This window comes from Vigna radiata, chromosome 7 (assembly GCF_000741045.1).
Source record: "Vigna radiata var. radiata cultivar VC1973A chromosome 7, Vradiata_ver6, whole genome shotgun sequence".
Lineage (NCBI taxonomy): Eukaryota > Viridiplantae > Streptophyta > Magnoliopsida > Fabales > Fabaceae > Vigna > Vigna radiata.
The window spans coordinates 11,260,527-11,266,620 of NC_028357.1; positions in this window are offsets into that span (position 1 = coordinate 11,260,527).

The window sequence follows — 6,094 nt, forward strand, 5'->3', positions numbered from 1 at the left end:
TCCTCATATACTTATGAAAACAAAGAGATGTCAATCATATTATTTATGTAATTACAATATTTGAACCAGATAGAATAGAAGCTACATATCAACCACTTTTCATTTTTTTTTAAATTAGACAAAGCATATTTTATCAATTTGTTTAATGATTTTTGAAAACCAGAAGAACATTCAGATCAGAATAAGATGGAGCACAAGATCAAAAACAGAAATTAGTGATCTTTCATCAGAAATCAGCGTCTCTCTAAGGACCAAGACACTGACTTTGGTTGCAAGGTTAATGGGTCTGGATGCTCATTCCCCTTCTTCCCCGTGCCTTTCCACTCCAAACCTTTACAAACGACGACAACATATCAAAATAATCAAACATAGAAACAACACCGAAAGTGACTTCTTGCCTGAGATTCCTAAAATGCGCTCAACAAGAAAATCGGATGTTGAGCATAGACTCTCTATCCAAATCAACAAGGAGAATACAATTTTGTATGGGGATTTTGAGGTTCATCTGTTTTCTTTTACAAAGAGAAAATATGATGAGAACAATAGCGGGAGTCCAAGTCACTATGCCAAGCAAATTGTCAAACAGGTTAGAGAAAGTGTGAGCATAAGGGTTGGAAGCGGCATCACCAACACTATAAAAAACAGAGACCATGAAGAAGAGGAATGTGTAAGCAAAATCAAATTCAAGAAAACTTCAAAAACATCAGTGAATGAATCTTGCCCTGGAAAACTTTCAAACTCATCTTAAAAGATTAATGTAATGTAAAGAATCTTATTTTGTTATAAAGATGTAATTTGGTAGCTAGGGTTTTGGTATCCCAACGAACTCAATAAGCATCATTCAATTTTGAAAAAATCTTACCTCGAAAGAAAAATGGACGACGATGCTAGCCTCTGCAGACCACGACCACTAACTTAACAAGCTCACTTCATCCCAATGTTGCCGTCAAGCCAACCTCGATGACCCACCACCATTGCCGCAAATGCCAACTAGCATGACGCACCACCCTGCCGGAAACACCATGCCACCAACGACCACAGCTCCATGGGAGAACGCCTTAGGGTGACCAAAAATGGACCTCCACCTTCCTAAATTTGGGCAGAGGAGAGAGGGGAATTTCTAAAATTTGGGAAGAGGAGAGGAAGATCAGGGCTTTGATATCGTTGGAGGAGCAAAGGGGAAGGGTTTTGGACGACGAAGAATTGGACAAAGACTAGGGCTGGTGGGAATGAACTGCAGAGTGGGAATAGCTTGATTTTGCCCAAAATTCTTCGAAGACATTACCGAGGGCCTCCAGCCCATCGGTAATTTAATTCACCACTGCATTACCAGGGGCTCGTAGGTCGGAGGTAAAAAGCTGCTTGAAAAACATGCATTTCCTGTAGTGAATCCAACTGATCAATTCGCTATTTAGAGTAAGTAAGTATGTACCTCCTTTCTTTGGTAATTTTAGGGTTCATGATCATGCAAAAAGATTCTGTTTTGCATGTGTCAAGAACTTCTTTTTCTTGATTCTTCGTTCAATTAAGGTTCTAAGGTCTGTCTCCAACCATCAATCGGTGGATTATAGGTTTTTCTAGAATTCCTTACGGTGGAAGCAACGATCAGGAATTTATAGAGTGTTAGAAGTTTTCTTGAGGCAAGGGAAACTAGATTTTTCTTTAATTGATGTTTGTAGTGCAAGTTTGAAGATTAGATGAGTATTAAACTGATTTCGGTGAAAATTCATTTAGTTGCTAGTTGTAACTTAATTAATTGAGTGTTTTGAGTATGTGATGATGAATTGTTGCTGTGAAAAGTACTGGATGATGTTTTGTTCTGGAAATTTGATGTTAATGTGTTACAATTTTGTTTGGAATGTGTGTTGTGAAGTTTATGTAATAAAAAGTTGAAAACTTAGGGGCATTGGTAGTGTTTTGAAGGAAAAATGGAGTTTTAGGTGGTGCAAATGTGAGAAAAAGGATGGTAACCTGGTTTGGAGTTTTTGGGGTCTGTTATGACTTGTTTAAGTACTAGAATGGAGGAAATTTGATGTAGGAATGTTTGGTAATTAATAAGTGTAGTTAAGTTGGGTTTAGTATTAGTTTATGAAGGGTTTGCATTAGGGAAAAGTTAAATGATGAGTTTTGTGCTCAAATGGTCTGTTTGGATAGTGTTAGTAAGTCATTTGGAACTTGTTGTAGTCCCTAAGTTGTTAGAAATTGAACCATAACTGGTGGAATTCAATTTGAGTCTCTGAAGTGAGGTTTTGATAGATTTTAATTTAGAATCTTGTTGTCAATGAGTTTAAATCATGTTTTGGTTGGATTAGATTCTTTTATTTAGATATATTTGAGTTAGGGGTACGATTTAGGAGTGTTAGAAGTTGCGAAATATATTTTTGAATAAGTCAAGAGTGGTTAAGTGGTGCAAATTCTACAGTTTTGGTGTTGCAGAATTATGCAGACTTGCTAACCGAGATGGGTTGCTGAGCGAGCAGTAAGGGAGCTTGGTTCACTGTTTCTGTTGTTGCTCAATGAGCCTGGTCGTTGAGTGAGAAGTGAGGGGGTCTGGACCACGGTCTCTGTATTCGCACAACGAATTGGGTCACTGAGCGAGAGGTGAATCTGGACCACTGTCTCTGTATTCGCAGAGCGAGTTGGGTCGTTGAACGGAGGTGATAGGGTATGGACCACTGTCTCTGGATTCGCACAGTGATTTGGGTCATTGAGCGAGAGGCGATGAGATCTGGACCACTGTCCCTGTATTCACACAACGAGCTTGGTCACTGAGCGAGAGGTGAAGGAGTATTGATCACTGTTTCTATGGTCGCCCAGCAAGCCTGGTCGTTGAGTGACTATCCCGATATCATACTTTTAGTCTTATTATCTTTGTTTTATGTTAACCTTGAGCTATTTTATGATTTTTTTTAATGGTGTAAAGGTATCTATGGTATTATAGGATCATTAATAACATATGTTGTGACTCAATTGTGAAAGTATGCATGACTAAGTTTGGTTTCAAATGGTTTCACAGTTGGTAACATGGATTCCCCAGAGGAACTCCTTCGGTACGATTTAAAGTGTTTTAGAATGAATACAAGGAGCTCAACATTGGAGGTTATCCTAAAACTTTAGTGGTCTTTCATTCTCAAATAGAGAGAATTGGTGCACGCAGTAACGGGCTAACCTTGTGTGGGTGGCAGGGTGAAACCCATTGGCAATAGCTTTGCAAATTAATACCACAAGTGCACAACCCGCCATAACACATGATTCATTCTAAGTCTGGATGGTCATTTTAGGTCTTTGCATATTAAGATGGTTTTATAATCTAAATGCTCTTTAACTTGTATTATAATCTAAATGTACTGACTATTATATAGTTTTATGCTATATTTTGGAATACTAGATTAGCATGAAATTTAATTAAAATAAAGTTTAAAAAAATATACTTACAAAACAAAATCCTCTAAATATAAGTATATAAACATTTATGTGTAGGATAATAATAAACTAATAAATAAAATCCTCTTTTATTCTTTTATTTTGCATCCATGTGTTCTTTGACAAACATATACACCATATGATTAGAAAGATGAGTCACTATTAATATGAGTTGTGTACTAATATGTTTGTTTGTTAGGTTCACTCTTTAAGAAGAAAGTTAAAGATTTTTCTAACATCCTTGCCTTATCTTCTTTTTCAAAAATAAATTCCTTGAAGATAAAGAGGTTTTCAAATGAGGGAAATTAACATTGATTTTAAATTAGGTTATGAGATTAAAGAAGAAATTATTATATATATATATATATATATATATATATATATATATATATATATATATATATTGAATTTAAATGATGATTACGATGTTGTTGTTGTGAAAAAGAAATTTAGAGTTGTAAAATTCATTTAAAATGTTTGAGTGGTTTTATTTTAAACTGGCAAAAGTAAATTGTATATAAATTGGACGTATATATAAGATTGAAATTTTATTATATTGTTTTGATGGAATGCTTGTGGTGATGACGAATATATAGATTCTGAATTGTTGTTAAATTTATGAATTTTTTAGTATAGAAAGGGATTTTGATATGGAATTTCATACTTATAAGTTTGAGATCAACTTGAAAATCAACTAGATCAACATAAGTTTGTTTTGGAGGTAGACATGGTATAAAAGTAGTTTCAAAATGAAAAATGTTGAGTTTTTATATCATTGGAACTATTTTTTTAGGTTTTTTTATTGATATATACATATATATCATTGAAGAGATGTTTTGACCGCTGAAATAATATAGAAAATATAATAATTGAATTTTGTTCTAATATTCTCACTCAAGCATATAAAAATTGTTCTAGGAATGAATTATATCGTTGAAGCAATAATTTGTAGTTCGAGAGAGGAAGAAGTCATAGTGATTGTTTCTCCTCTTAGTAACGACACATACAAAATTTGTCAGTGGAAAAAACAAATTTTTCTTTTAGTCGACAAGCCCCATTACTCATGTGGTGACCCATCATTTGAATATTATTGCTCAAATAAGGATCATATATTTAATTGTACTTTTTATAAATTATCTTTAAGGATGTATATATATTTTCTTTAAACCTTTTAGCGTTTTTATATATTATTTCGTTGATTTGTATATGAGGAAATGAGAGTGGTTGAGATAATTTGTTGATGTGATGCGAAAAATTAGTGGTTACAAAGAGAATACTACTAAGATGATGATATAATGAGTAAGTATTAAGTTGACATATGCAATGAAAAATATAAATTTTACCTATCTCCTAAGTCATCTAAAATAAATATAGTAGATAATGAGAATTAAATAATTGTACAAAAGTAACCATTTTGTAATTATAAATATATACGAACTAAATAAATACTAACATACTTTCTTTTAAATTCAAAATTTAATATAATCTCATAATCTTTAATAATTTAATTAAAAATTTATATCTTTAGTGAGTAATAGATGTGTTTAATTGTCAGTATTAATTAATTGGTATAAAATATTTTAAATAGTTATTTTTTTTTATCCTTTTTTGTTTTATAATTATAACAATTACATATTGAGAATGATGCAGAATAGTCTTCCCGACAATATTAAAGAAAATGTCTTTTTAACTATTAAAGTATACAATGTATAGGTTTTATGATAAAGTGCTTGGATATATTATATGTATGTATGTAGGTGAACATGAATTTTATATTTTGAAAACTAATATTATGCATATAAATTATGTTTATTTTATCATATTAATCTGTATATTAAATTTATCAATTTAAGTTTAAACTAATAAATATTTTCTTTTATATGTCCGGTTTGAAAAGGAAAATAAAAAGAAAAAGAAAGTTAAATATACATATAGAATGGTCTAAACCGAGTCCAATACATAATACACATATAAAATGATAGAGACGGAGTACAATATATAAAAATAAGGACAGTTTGTTTTTCATTATTTAAAATAATGTTTTTCAATAAAATAAACAACCTTTTGCTTTTATATATATTTATCAAATCTATTTATTTTAAAAGTATATAATTTTATATTTAAAAAATATATGATTTTTCATTCTTTGTAACTTTCTTTGTGTTCAATACATATCATACAATCATAGTTTGACGCCGTAAAATATTATTTATGACACCGCTCTCGGTAAAAAGTTAAACCTTAATTAGACATAATTAAGAAAAAGTGATATCATCACAGTAAAAATTAAAAAGTTCATTTTATTATCACAAAATAATTAAAATCATACTAAAATGATAAATAATTCAATTATAGTTTATAATAATGTTAAAAGAATTCTAAATTAAATTATATTATTGATTCAAATATAATTCAAAAATCTTTTCTTTCAAGTAAGATCTTGAGATTCCTTACACAAAAGCATTCAAGTTGTTTTAGGGTCCTCCATCATCCAAGTTATGTTGCTTGGTCTCTCTTCTTCGTGTCTAAGTCGTGTGGGCGGATACCTGTCAAAGACACTTTGACGCTCAAGTTAATGACTTTGCGTAATAATCTTGTAACAAAGACTAGTAATTAGAGTTAATTATCTGCTATATATTTATAAATATTATAGTGAGCTTACCATTAGGTA